This window comes from Melospiza melodia, chromosome 15 (genome assembly GCF_035770615.1).
Source record: "Melospiza melodia melodia isolate bMelMel2 chromosome 15, bMelMel2.pri, whole genome shotgun sequence".
Lineage (NCBI taxonomy): Eukaryota > Metazoa > Chordata > Aves > Passeriformes > Passerellidae > Melospiza > Melospiza melodia.
This window is the reverse complement of record NC_086208.1, coordinates 10,642,082-10,657,463: the sequence shown is the minus strand read 5'-3', so window position 1 is coordinate 10,657,463 and position 15,382 is coordinate 10,642,082.

Genomic DNA, 15,382 nt, shown 5'->3' with positions numbered 1-15,382 from the left:
CCAATAATTATTTTTTATGGTTAGGTTCAATGCCCTTATTTAAAGTATTTTTGTGAAATTTGAAATCCCTTCCCTTTGGAGACTGTAAAATTAGGTAAATGCATTAGCAATTAATCCATTTGTGTTATCATGGGAAACAATCAGCTTTTAGGAGGGGAGCTCAGTGCTTAATTATGTTAAAAGCCTTTGATGCACTTGTTTTTGCTTCCTTTTGTTTCAATGTTTTTGTTCCCAGGCCCTCTCAGGACTCAGAATCTGATGGGCCTTAATTTCCCTGACCACATTTACCTGGGCTCCCCAGCCACGCCCCTGCCCATGAGCCCCGGGCTCTGTTTAAGCTCAGACTTGGGCTTTGCTCTGGGATGGTTTCAGCTGTTGGTTTGTGTTTTTACAGAGGTCTCTGGAGTGCCTGGTTTGTTTATAGACCTGCTCCTGTTGGTACAGTTTTATCTGCTGGCCTGGGCTTTTGGCCATTGTCCCTAGGCCTGTGTTGCTTGCGTTTCAGCTTCTTTGGGTGTGCCTTGCCATCCCACTTACCAAATTTGATTGCTGGTTTCTAACTCTTCCAGAGCTGCTGCTCCTTCTTCTCCAGATCTGTTTTGTAGTGTTGCTGATATGTTGATAGTATGTAGCAATGTGTACATTAGAACTTTTCTTTACATAGATGCCCTTCCTTGTTTGGGAACTGTTTCCTTGTAAGGTTTTCTGTTTTACTTTCATGCTAGCCAAGTTCTCTATAAACCACTGTCAGTTGGTGTGGGTTTCTGAAACTATTTGAGTAGTTACCACACATTGTCATCTCTTGTAACTTATTGTTGTGGAGTCCCGTTTGCCTACTTTTATTCACAGTTTAATTATCTAGTGGAATGTAGAATATTCCATTTTAAAAATAAGGAAGCAAATATATTCTAAGAAATACTTGTGTTTAAATGCTATTATTACTATTTTTGGAGATACCCTGAAACTTGTGTCATCTCCCTAGTGTAGAGTCCTTACAAAGCACGTTAATACTTGTCATAGCAATTCTTTAGTCTTTTATTTATGATTTTATACAAAGGGTGAGGGAGAGCACAAGAAAGCATTATGATGATATTTCTTCACTGGGAAGCAATTTTGTTATGGAAAGATCATAGTTAACAGTTGCATCTAGATAATAATTTTGATTAAAATGGATGGAACTATTCTTAACCTATTAGCTAGTTCTCTTTCTGTGGAAAGGTATATGAACACCTTCAATTTTCTGAGACATTTGAGGTTTTAGTATTATCTGAGAAATGCTGATGAAGTTGGCAAAATCTGACTTCACCTTAGCAGCAGTAATTTCATACAGTTATAGCCCATGCAGTGGTAAGTCTTGAATTCTGTTAGTTAAACATTGTGTTCTCAACTACGTGCAATGTATTTGTTTTTTCTGCTAAAGAAATTGTCTTTAAAGCATCAAATATGCTACAGTATTTATAGAAGTCATCTGTGCTCTTTGACAGAAGCAAATGACAAAGTAGAAAGGGACTTAGAGTGCAGAAAGAAAGTCAGTGACTTGTGACTAGGGAACCTTGGATAGGCTCCATGAGGGTAGTAAAAAGTAGGAAAGAGTATGAAAGGAAAGCAGGTGTTCTTAGAACTGAAATCTGCACTTTTTCTGTCTTTACAGGGATGCGTGTATTCCTTTTGGGAATGTGAAGTAATTCTACAGATATTTTTGAGCTGTTATATATCAAAATAGCTGTGGGGTTTATCCATATTTATGCACATCTCTTAGACTTTAGCTGGAGAGGTATTTTTGAAACTGGAGAGACAGTCAATCCAATTGAGGAATTGTCTGTGAGGAGTATAATAATTTTAGTCTCTGCCTTTGGGAGGGGTCCTATGCCTTCAGCATTCCTCTTTGCTAAAACAAATATCTTGGAACGTAGTCATGCCCAAATATTGACATGTCTTCCCTTGTCATCATCTCTTAATTACATCAATTATTCTAAACTTATAGGAATTTTCACTGTCTGTGTTTTTACATTTCTGTATTTAAGATGCCTTGTCTATGAAGGTTTTAAGATATTTAAGGCTACTGGAATGAGTTGTTTTCGTACTTCCCACTCCAAACTTTGATGACTGATCTTACTGATATGAGACTGTTACAACTTGACAAAGGGAGTAGAAATGATTTCTATGTTAGAAGAGTTCCATACCTCAGAAAACTTTACAAAGCAAAATATTTCACAGAATGAGATCTTCTCTTGTAATATACTGACTTTCAGTTGCTGGTGGTTAAGTAATGTCACCGAAATACTGTCATGAACAAAAATGGAAGAAAACTATAGCAAGAATTTTCAGTGACTGATTTCCTTAGCTTCTGACTTTGGAAGTTGGAAGATGTTTCTTTTTTTTTTTTTCTTCTAATAGGAGAAGATTGAAAATTCACACAGAAATAATGACTAAGTCATATTTCTAGGTTCCTAGGTGTGTTATAAAATTCCTTAGAGTGGGTCTGAATGGAAAAGGGTTCAATTATTGCTCATGCTGCTTCATCATTCATCTTTAAGGTCTTTTTTCCCATTTCTTCTCTTTCAAAGTTCCTCATTATATTATTGCTTATATTGCTTAAAATTAATTCCTTGTTACCCTAGATATTGTTGTGGAAATTGAATTTCTTAGCTACCAAAGAAATGGAAACAATTAGGTTTGTAAATCAACATTGTCAGTGGATATAGAAAATGTATTTAAGGCATTGGGAATTACATGAATTCTGTGTGGTTTTTTTTCTGGCATTCAAGATGGTGAAGCTGACCCTGGAGAAGGATCTCAAGAACAAATGAGGTGCTGCCTGCATGAATAACTTGAAGACATTGATGATTTTAAGGCTTGAAGTTTGCAAGTGCTTTGAATTTATGTCAGTGTTCAGGTGGTACCAAGGGCCACCCCTGTTCTTTTGCAAGAGCTGTAGCAATGTATTACTTTGAAAAATTGCCATGAGGATTTCTTTTTCCTAATAAGGGAGTGTTCTTTTCCTTCAGCTTTTCCTGGTGTAAGAATTACAAACTCATCCTGTTTATAATGAGATCAACTTAGTGCTGTGATGCAGATGTTGTAATTAGACTTTGATCTTAACTCAAGTAGCTTTTTTCATTGGAGTAACTGAGCAATGTTCTGCTAATGGCATCAGTTTGGGGATCCTGCCTTGTGCTTTAGGGAACTGGCTGGCTAAAACTGTGCAAAAGAGGATTTGATTCAGTTACTTACATTGTTTTAAAATTTCAGCCTAACTATGTGTTCAGGTAGGCATGGAGTTAGCAGAACTGAAAAAGGGGAAGGCTGGGAATATTTGCAATAGGAATACCTTATTCTGCAAAGGTTTAAACCTTATTAACTGTGCAATGAGCAGACCCATTGAAGTATCAAGTCAGAAGCTTCAGAATGCTCTTCCAAATTCACGTTACATGGATCACTGACAGTGAAAACTTGCACTGCTCATGCAAACAGAAAGAGAGACTGATTTTTGAATTTCAATCTACCAAGCCAACAACGTGACCATAGGCTTAGTTTGTTACATCACCCAACCTGATGGGGCAGCTTGAAAAGCACCATGTAAGTCAGTGGCCTGAAGGAAATGTTTTTCCAGAATGTTTTCCCAAAGAAGATTCTTGTCAAGTATAACTTCATTGTAATTGAAAATGATGACTAAAATTTGTGAACGATCAAAGTGAATAATTAAAAAATAATAAAGCCACTTGTCAAATTGAGTCTTGTTAACGGTAAACAGCTGTATGTTGTTGTGGTGAATGTAGGTCTGTGAGGAAATATCAGTGAAATAATTAACCTGTTGAGGTTGGTGGAGCTGCATCCAGTCATAGCAAATTGAATCATGACTTCAAATGTCTTTGTTGTATTTGATGATTAGCAGAGTATGACTATTTTCCTCTCTAAAATGCAGTAAGATAAAATTTATTTCATTTTTCATAATGGTGTAGCCTGAAAAGCAGGACTATTGAAATTGCTAATGCATCAATTAAACCATCTTTGCTGCCTTTCTTCAATAACCTGGATTCTTTAGTTAGGAAATTTTTGTTGGTCTGCAATTTGAAGAAAGAAACTATACAATATCTCAGTTATTCTCTTAGGGAACTTAACTTTTTTCTCATTTTGGGAATTCTAAGAAATCAGAACTTCTGAAATAAATTAGAAATTAAACTTAGCTTTCACATGAACCATATTTTAGAGACCAGAGGAGTCATCTGATGAAGGAAGATGGTGTAATCACTTGTAGCTGAGTACACTGTTAGTAATTGCTAGTGCAGATGTCCAGGAAGTGTCCTTAGAGCATGTTAAGTCATGTGAATTGTGACTAGGGAATTCAACCCATGAGACACATGTGACAGTTCTCTCCCACAGATCTACAAGACTGAAAGTGACTACTGATTAAATATATTTAAAGATTAATTCTTTCTGAACACAAATTTTTTTCCCTCTGAATGTTCTGTGTAAATCTACTTCTTGAACAAATGCTTTCATAAAACTAATGATTCTGTTTTGGCTTTTCCAATCTGTTATGAAATGAAACATCTCAGTAGAAACACCTTTCCTCAAGTCCTGCGGTTTGTTTTACCCACAGTGCTTTGATTCTTTACTTTTTTCTTTTTATCAGCCTTTTTTCAAAGCTGTTGGAGATTGTACCATTTTTAAGATCTTCATTTTCACTTAAGAAAGCTAGAGATCAGGCTGGATCTCTTCAAAGCTCTAAATTCACTTCATTGAAACCCAAAGCTACATAAGCCGTAGTTTAAATTTCTGTAAAGGTGTTCTCTTGCTTTGGTTTATTTTTTCTGAAATATTGCCTTTGTCTTTACAAAAAGGTGCAAGCAGGGAAATTGAAGTGTTTAAAGTATTTTCATGTTTTTGTTTTTAAAGAGGACCTGCTCAGTCATGTGACATCTCTCTGGAATGACACTGAATATAGGAGTGGGGGTAAGTAGCTTGTTGGTACAAAGCTTTTGCAAGACTGCCTCCTCAGATACATGCCCATGTTTTTGTTACACCCAGGTTTGATAAAGTGAGTGGATTAACAGCCTCTCAGCCAGATTCCCACTGGATACCTGACAGGGCACTTGTAATTTCATTTTTTCCAGTAGTCTGAAATTAGAGGATAATGCATAGTAGAATTGTAAGATAAATCAAGTGTCCTAAAAAGAAATAGAAAGGACAAGACAGCTGAAAAAAAACCTTTAAAATTGGAACTTATAGCTGTTGTAGCAGTTAAACAAAATTTATCTTGCAAAAAATTTAGAATGAGTTTAAATTATTCCTAAAGTGCCTTTTTGTGTGGGCAAGGGATCCTGTGCAGTTTATGTTGCCCTTTGCAGTTCTTTCAACATACCTGCCTTCTCTGCACCTGCCTTGCAGTGACATCTGCTGGGAAAAGCAAGAAGCCGTTATTGTAATGGCAACAGTTTGGAAAGAAAGTTAATCTGAAATAAAATGTAAGTATAATTTTCCCAAGCATGTGTTTATTTCCCTATGCAAGAATCTGGTATCATGAAGAGATGTAAGCAATATGGAAAATTCCAATATTTAATTTTAAAATCAGTTTTAATAGCAGGTTCTTAGTTCTTATATACAGCCATATATATTTGTTGACATATTAAGGCATAATTATAAAATACCCATAAAACTAATTTTGCGACTTCAAATATTTTAATTGCCATATTGATGTATGTGTCAAAGAAATGCTTCCTCCCCCAAATTTACAGTTGATATAACACCATTTTTTTCTAAAATATGTTTTGATATTTCTTAATTAACAAATTTTGATCTGTTTTCTATCTGTGTAGCTTTAACACAGTGCTTTAAACAAAGATCTTCTGTGTTCAGGGATAAGTAGGTTTTCAAAGGTAGTTTATAGATGACTGAATAGACTCTGAATCTCTGTTATGTGGTGGTACTTATGCCAAATTAACACCAAAAATATTTGACAACTAGGGAAAAACTAAGTGATGTAGAGGAGAACTCTATTTTTTCTTTTTCTTTTTTTTTTTTTTTTTTTTTTTTTTTGGGAGAATTTCAGAAATGAAAAAGTGAAAAATGCCTTGTTTGGTAGTCAGGCAGTGTGTTGAGATGGAGACAAGAATTTGAGTGCTCTCTGTCCTCAAGTCACCTGATGAAATGATGGTGGCATTTTAAATAGTGGAAATGGGTACTTAAAGGGGGAAGTGCAGCAGAAGATGATAGTTATGAATGCTATGAGGTAACACCATGAAAATACTTTGAATGTGCCTGCTTTTATCTGCTGCTGCTGGAGCTTTGCAGATATTTCTGTGTGATGAAAGAGATGAGGGGCATGACCATGAATGCTGGCCCAGGTCTGGATTGTTCAGCAGCTCAGGGCAGACATGTGTTTGTTGCGTGATTCAGTCCCATTAGAGCTTCACTTCAACTGCCTGAAGGTTACATGTGGCTTGAGAACCACAAATTGGCCATGCCTACATTATGTGATCATAATGGAGCTTTCTGGCCTTTACATAAACAGATAGCTCTGACTTGCTCCAATTTTTAGAAGTGCTTGAAATTTTTAACAACTGAGATTGATTTTCCCTGTGTTTCCTCGTGAATGCCTCTGAAAACCAATAAAATAGGCAACAAAACCCAGCAAGATGTAAGAAAAATCAGACCCTTAAGATATTAGGGGGAAGAAAAAAGTCTTTTGTCCATTTCCCCCTGTTTATAGAGAATTTGTGGTTTCTTTTCTGTATGGGAAAATCTGTTGTGCCCATGGTGAGAGACAAAGTAATGGCTCTTGGCAGCAAGACAGGTAGTTAGGAGTTGGGGTCTCAAAGCTGTAGTGTGAACAGCACAAATGAGTTTTAATTTAGACAAAATACGTAAAAGTATCAGGTTTGCTGTGGCAGGATAGAGCCCTATGCATGAAATGAAAGCCAGAAACAATTCTCTGTGCTGCTACACACAGACAGGCAGTATAGATGCACATGAATTTCATGAGAAGCCACCAAGTCCCTGCAGCCAGACTTCTTTTAGAAAGTTTATTGTTCATTTTAGGAATTTGGCTCCCATAGCTACATTAACAGAACTTTACACTAACAGTGCCTACTAAATAAAATTATGTTGGCTTAGAACATTTAATTTGACAGGGAACTCAAACAAGCTCCCTTTGTTACAGCTGCAGTTGCTGTGGGATCAGTTATTAGTATACTTATCTTGTGTTTTGTTGCTCACCAGCAGAGAGTTTAATATGTCCAACATGATTATTTCAGTGCAGAACTTAAATATTGAATTGAATTTATAATCTAGACTTCCCTTAGGACCTTTCAATGTATGTGCTGGGATGCCCTGGATAGGTGGAAACAGCAGCATTGTTTCTTGTGCAGGAGGGAGGAAAAATACACACATGGAAGTACTGAGGTTGGTTCTGTCTCTGTCTATGAAGATGCTGTGTTAGTGTTGCAAAGCACCACAAATGATAATCCTACCACAAAGCATCCTTCTGAATGCTGTGTCCTGAAAGAAATACTGCAGCTGATAAGCTTCCAGCTCAAGGCTTTGTTTAAAGTCACAGAAAATTGTTTCACCTGAGAATTGTAAAGTAACATTATGGTATGAATCATGTCAAAACCAAGTTTTCTGACACAACACAATTTGAGGGGAATTTGAGTCATTGTTTTTGAGATATTTAATTGGAAAAAACTCAATAAATTAGGCAAAGCCATTTTCTTTGTATTTTTTTTTTTTTAAGGAAGACAACTGATTTGAAAAGCTGGGTTGCTTTCCATTTTGTTCATTTGTAATGGTAATGTAGAGAGACTGATAGTAGTAGATTCCTTTGGGAGTAAATACTTGTTTTAGCAAATGGTTTCTCCAAAAAAAAAAGTTATTTTATGTATGCCAGCTTCAAAAAAGGAATAAAAATGTAATGGTTATTGGATGTTGGCTTGAGAATTATTATTTTTAAATTAAAGAAGTATTGACAACATGCATGTTAAAAATGGAAAGAGCCTGCTGTAGCCAGAGCTCAAAGAGTGCTGGATAAGGTTCTTCAAACCTAGAAGCAGCAGTATATTTATTCAAAAATAGGCTTATAGCCTGAATAATTACAGGATTTAGCCCTTTAACCTGTAACTGGGCTGCATGAGAAATGTCAAGGGTTTTTTTAAAATAATAGTAGTAAACTAGTTTGGAAAATGTGGTGTTTGGTATGTTTTTCATAGCAAACCTGTGCTCCAAACATTTGGCTGTAGGTTAATAGAGAGGTGCTTTTGATGATCTAAAAAAATGCTAAGTAATTTTATAGAATACTTAATGTAGGTTTACATTCAGAATGAACTCTTTTAATCTCATAGGATGGGAGTTTTTGCCTTTAATGGAAGTGCTACATCTTCCTGAAATATTTTTATTATGCTAGTGCTCACTTATCTTCATGGTTAGTGTTGCAGTTTTGCTAGAAGCTGATAACCAGGTGAACAGCTAAAAATCTGAAAGGTTCATTGTTGACAATATTGCAGCTAATGACTTAAGATAAACTTACAGTTTAAAATTACAAGTCTAATAATTGTTTATTTGTATTTTATACTGTTGAGTTGTACATTTGAAATTTCAAGTGATGTTTTCTCAGTTTGAATTTTGAACAAGTTTAGAAAACAATTGTGCTGAGAACTAATTTTAGGTAATTAAGATGTTTTATTTTATTTAATTGTTACTGTGATGCTGCCACTCTTGAACAGAGTGCTTAAGGCACCTCTTGTTAACATTGTGTATTGATGTGGTCCTGTGGAGCTCCTGTATTTTTCTGTGTTGTGTATAACCCTACCTTATTCTCTTCCAAAAGATAAAACCATCTGAATTTTTTTCAATATATGGAGCAATGTAGCTGGTAGCACTTGGCTTTCCATGTTTAATTCTCCTTTTATATAAAGTTTTTTAGGGCAGTTAATGAACTCCTACAAAAATAAGTCACAAACACAGACTGTCACTGCTCTTGTGACAGTCCTCATCTAACCAAACATTTAATATGTGCATCTGGGAGTTTTTATTTTACTAAACTTGGATATTTCAGTGTGCTTTAAACAGGAGCTGTGCAGCAAACTTCTTGAGAGAGGTATCCCAGTCCTTTTTTGGCTGTCCTTAGGTGTGTGTTAGTGAATCATTTTTGTGTGGGTTTTATACATAAAACATTTTTTTATATAGAGCAGGTTAACAGAGCATTACAGCCCATGGTATTACATTTGTAGTCATTGAAGCCTTTATTCCTTAAGTCAGATAAAACTAAAACAACATACCTCTTCTTAAAAGACATTTAAGAAGCCTGAGTTTAAACATAAACCAAAATTACTGCTTTTGTCTGGCAGTGATTTATGTGAAACAATGTATCCACAGAGAATTCACAGAAGTCTTAAATGTGTATTAGTGAGTAGAATTTGAAGCTGTTTTTTAGATGGCCCAGTTTCAGAAGCAGACTAAGGTTTGGCCTCTCAGTCACTTGCTAGTAACTGTTGTATGGCCAAAGCAGATGGACTGCTTGATGCACAGCAATTTTTCTTGTCTCTCTGATGTCTTGCCCTTAATCTTTCACCACTTGTGCACCACATGCAGCAGACAAAGCATCCATCAATGCAGTTAGTCATAACCAGATAAGTGAGATCAAAATTCCTGACTTCATCTCTGCTTTATTTGCAAAAGTTTTGCTTACAAACAGATGTTGGTGGTTCTTGTTCAAGTCTTCTCTTAAAGCATTTTGCCCAGCATACTGTATTAAAATCATGCTGCTGTTATTGACACATGCAAGTCACACACTGAGCAGTAATAAAAAGCAGTCCAATCAATCTTGAGTTTTGCATGCTGTCATAATTGCAATTATAGCCTTTGCATCATACAAGTGAAATTGGAATAAATAGGATCCTTACTGGGATGAATATTACAGACAGTTTCTATTCCTGTGCTTTTCTTTCTTTTTGAGTGTTTCTCAAACATCTTGTCTAATGGATTTGACAGAAATAGCAACACATTCACTTTTTCATTAGCAACAGATTCTCTTATTAAATAGTTTGAAAATTGAATAATACAGAGCTTAGATCCACTGTCCTTATATAGTAAATGATGAGGGTAGTTCTCAATTTTCAAAAGCAGTTTTATATGTGAGTGTATTTGAACATCTGTCCACATGCATTTGTGGTGTAAGTGCATCTGCCCAGTCAAGACAGAATTTTTTCCATCTAACTCTCCTCTTAATCAGTGCACAAAGATAATGGTAGTTTCTCATTTTATTAATTCTAACTGTTCTCATCACTTTGGTGTCTATCTCAGTGTTATGACAGATGTGTGATTATCTGAGACTGGCTCCCTTTCTGGTGAGTGCTTCTTCTCTAGTGAGGAGATGTATCTGTGTGAAAGCTGAACTGATGCTTGGCTGTTACAATGAGCAGATTTCTTTGTGTTGTCCTGACCCTCTGTGTTCTCCTGTGGGGTTTGAACAGCTTTATCCATGGCCATGTGTTTTTAGTGCCTTACTGGTGAAGGAGTCTCTGGGATTCAGAAAGGTAGAACCAAAGCAGAATTGCTGATGTCTTACAATATTTTGTGTAATGCTAACAAGGTGACTGATTGTGGACTTACAGAAATATTACTTCAATTTATATGCACACTGAAGTTCAAAATACAATTTTTTTCTTTATAGAATGGGAATGGATTTAAGATTATGATTTCTGATGTTCAATATTATTAGTTTTAGGTCCTCTTTAGTTTTTAATCAAAGTATCTTTAGAAATTTTAATTTTACAGTGACACAGGAACAGTGCCAGAACAAAATGCTCTTTTTTGGAGAATCAAGATCCTTTGTTCAGTTCACTTGGGCATTAGATTTCACATGAAATTGTCCTTCTGGTGCAGTATGGTATGTACAATACTGTATCATTCAATGATTGCATCAATATCTGTCATAAGACTGAGCTCCTCTGTAATCAGAAAGCAATTAAGTAAATAAAACTGCATCACAGGCAATACCAAAGGTTATGCATTCTTTGCATCTGGAGAAGAGCCTGCTGGAGGTTATGCACATTTTTACAAGGCATCATAATTTAAGAGATGTGCAGAAACAGTTTTGTGTTTGGAGGAGTGGTTCAGCAGTTTCTGTTCACGTGGAGAACTCAATACCACCTAAAAGAATTTTGACTACATGGGATTTATTTCTTGGCTGTAGTGGTGTACAACCACTTAAAGATAAAAATTAAAATCACTAGTTTGAAAATTAAACTCACTAGTCTCGCTGCAAGATCTTGTACATATGTACATATGCTTCACTTGAGAGTCTTTCAGAATCTTCCTCAGATCTTTTTGTTTCCAAAATTTTCTTTGGAGAGTGACCTGAGGAGGTGCCTGGTTCACTTCACCCTAATATGCTCAGCATGGGGAAAGAATTCACTCAAGTAACTGGGCAAAGCTTCCTTTGGACTTGCCTGAAAATCCTCATACTGAGGGCATATGTTGAATGAAGGGTTACTCATATTAGTTTCCTCAAGTGTGGGGGTTTTTGTTTGGTTGGTTTTGGTTTGATTTTTTTTAAATAATGAATTAAACCACAAAAAAGAATTTAAGTACCTTTTAAGACTTTTTTTTGGTAATGGCTTTCTCTGAATTAAGAACCCTAAAATATTAAAGGGTTTGATTATGTTGCAATTTTTAAATTTTCTAGCATTAAATTTAATTGTTGTTCTTGAAGAGATATGCTGTGTTTGTAAAAGAACCTCACTGAAAATTGCCATCCTTAATCACTTTGTACATGGCTTAAAAGTTTTTCTCCAAAAGGTAAATAATATTGACAGTTATGAGTATATTCCTGTAACATCTCCCATTGCTCTTCTGATAGGCTAGTCATAATTTTTTTAGAGTTATTTTGACTTAAAACAAAAATATTCAAAACTTATAGCTCACTCTTCTGACTCATAAAGTATGCTCAAAAAAGGAAAGCTGAAGTATTGTCCTCTTGATGTCTCTAAGCTGGAAACTTTGTAAGTGCCTGTTAAAGGGCACCTGACATCAAAAGGAAATGAGGAAAGGTGAGAGGAATAGTCTGTAATTGGATACTGAAGTGGTTAAACTTGATTTGTGTTTAAAACTGAAGTATTTTGTTCCACTGCTGTTTTGTAATAACTGCAGATTTTTTTCATGTCTCAAACATGACTGGTTGCAGACCTCTAGAGTGCTGGACTCTGGGACTGTGTGCCCAGAACAGGTTCTCTCACACTAACACCAGATGCCAGCACCTTTCTGACTTGTCCTGTTTCATGCTAAAGGCTCCAAGTTGGTCAGCTGCCCTTAAGTATTCCCTTTCTGCAAAAACATTCAATTCCTTGTTCTTGGGTTAGTGGGGCTGGGATGCCTGATAGCAGCAGTGCTGCTTTGTCTGGCATTTCCATAGTGAGGCATTTAACCTGACCAAAGGCTGCTTGGGTTTGCATGGGTCAGTTCATTGCCTTTTTTCTCCTCTGTGGCTGTAGGGGAGACTGATTTGGGGAGAGACAGAACCCTTGTCCAAATGTGCTTGGTACACAGGATGGAGTGTAGGGGGCAGATCTCCAGCTGAGGATTTGCTCATTGGAATCTTGATGATATACAGACAGCTTTGCTGATACTTTTGGGTTTTCTTTGATCCAAATTCTTAGCTCATGAGACATCAACACTTATTTTTCATTTTCACATCAACTGTTATGTTTTCACTCCAACTCCCTGACAGCTTTAGACTGTCTGGTTATGCTATAGGAGGAATGAAAATAACAGCTTTATCATGGACAGAATTTCGCTGGTACTGTCTCCTACTGCTTTTCCTGTTTCTTTTGGAATGGAGGACCTATTTCAATGGTTTGTAGGAGGTTGATGGGCCCCAGATATCTTTGGGGAATTAATAATAAAACACAGAAAATACAGCCTGTCTTGGAAACTTAGGAGAAAGCTGTTTTATTATATGAAAGGGATGCCTTCTCTTGTAAATTTGAATCCTCTCTTGCTGTACTAAAGTAGGTTTGCTCAGAGCTATAGGAGGAATTGCATTTGTAACATAAATTAAAATAGACTGATTTAAAGTGCATGCAGCCTTTTATAATTTTTACCAGAAAAGGAATGAAAGATGTTTCTGTATACTTTTAATTTTCTTTTACATGCTGGAACATTATAATTTTATGAGCATTCATGAAATTGTATTTTGCTTATTGTTACTTTCTGGTAGAAGTTTGGCTGGAATAAACAGTAGTGTCATTTGGGCTGTAAACAGATCAAAGATTTAAGAACTGGTCTGCTGCATGTATTTAATAGGTATACAGCTAGTTAAAAGCCATAAAAATATTGGAATGAATTAGATTTATAGAACTTATTTGAGCATATACTGTGAGTTCTGTAGATGAAGTGCTTTTAGTCAGTTCTGAGTCCATTCCATTTAGGAATGGAGCAGAATGACAAAAATGTCTTGTGGATATAGTTCATGCCCCAGGATCACAAGTCAAAGCAGTCCAAATATTGTGTTGCAAAAGGTTATCAATGAGCTTGCAAAACTAACCAAAGGAAAACTGGTGATTTTACTATGAATAAAAGGCTTTCATAGTCAGAGGTCTCACTGTTTAGGTAAATTTCTAAAGGTTTTCTGTAGATGTCCAGCATATATAAAATATTTCTTAATGATTTAAAGGAACATGGTCTAAAAAAATGCTTACTGAAAACTAACTTGCTTAGAAAGTGTTTCCAGGGGTGGGAGTGTAAAGAATCTTTTGAAGCTTTGAAAATCATAGCAGATGAAGAAAATGAATCTTAGATGCTGCGATGAGGGGTACCTGTATACAGCACTGTGGATAGGCTAAGCAGCCTGTGCAGGCCATTCCAGAAATTAAACTTTTCTGCTTCTAAATATGGATCAGTACAGAAGCAATTCATTAGAGTATCTCTATTCAGCACTGTGTTGTTCTGCTTCTCACAAAAGGGAATGGATGGCTTGTGTTGAGCTATGAATGTCTTATTCAGGAGCCTAATCATTTCCTGTGTGGAAAAACTCAAAATATTTGATATTTCACATGTAAGGATACTGATTTTCTGCTTACTTAAGCTGCTGTGTCAAACTTTTCTCAGTCAATGTGGATGTTGCAGTGATGCAGTGCTGTCTAGCCTGACTCTCCTGTGGAATTTTATGTTTAAAAGGCAAATACAATACTATGAAATGTTTTTTGTAGTAAACTTCAGACTTGGACTTGCTTTTTGAGTGAGCATGAACATTTGCCCCTTACAGTTGTTAAACTGAACCTGTGCATGTAAAGGGTTTGTGTTGACTCCTTCCACTGTTAGTGTAAAAGGCCTTGAAGGAAAAAGCTCTTTCATGGGTGAGAAGTCACAGTAAGAAGCTTTAGCATTGTGTTTATCTGCAGAAGAGTCTGGCTTGCTAGTACATGAATTTTTTTTTTTTGTCTTCCTCAAGATAGAGTCCTTAGAAGCTAAATGCAAGGCTTTGTAAAGCACAGTGATGTGTTACTGTTTACAAGTAATTTTTTGTGAAGCCAGGCACTGCTTCACTGCTTAAGAGTGCTCTCCTTTTCCATCTATAAGAAAATAATTTCAGTACCAAATAGGGCTCTGTGACTTTGAGTAATCTGGCTCTGTTTTACAGCATCTCATGGATACCTGTTGATAGAGGGGAGTTGGGGTTTTAATTGTACTTACAGGTTTTTTCTGAATGTTGTCTGTCAGGTTCCATGGTGACTTATTTCCTCACAGGAGGGCAGTCCACAATTCAGTGTCTCTGTACAGGACTGCAATAGGATTGTGCCTAATTTCTGTATTGAGCATGATTTGGTAGCCCAACACTTGCTTTAATTGTTGATTTCATACTTAATAGATGAATAGTAGATTGTCAAGGCAGTGTCATCCAGATCTGAGTGAGCTAAGATATATAGTATTTGTTTGGAATATAAAACTGAAGACTGTGGATCTCAGATCCCATTTAGATCACTAGTAAAGATTAAAACTTCCATCTTGAAACTTCTATCTTGACTAGGCTTTGTTCTACAAATTATCTGAAGAAATAATACAGAAGATAATTACATTTCCTACAGCTGTTTCTTTAAAGATTATCCAAATGCATTAGAGGACCTGTAAAATGAAATAAAATTAAGCTAAATATGCTGCAACTAATATACATTTCCCCACTTAAGATAAAGTGCAGAAGACAATAGAAATGGAAACAGAGTGATTCTGGCTCTTGATGAAAATGCTGCTATTGAACTGTTTCCAGAACAACATGTACTTGGACCAGTATTAAAGGGAAGTATTGTGCATGTCCAAGCCAAATGACCTAGTGCATTGATAGTGCAGAGCATATTTCACAGTTCTATAAATACCTAAACTGGTTTTTTTT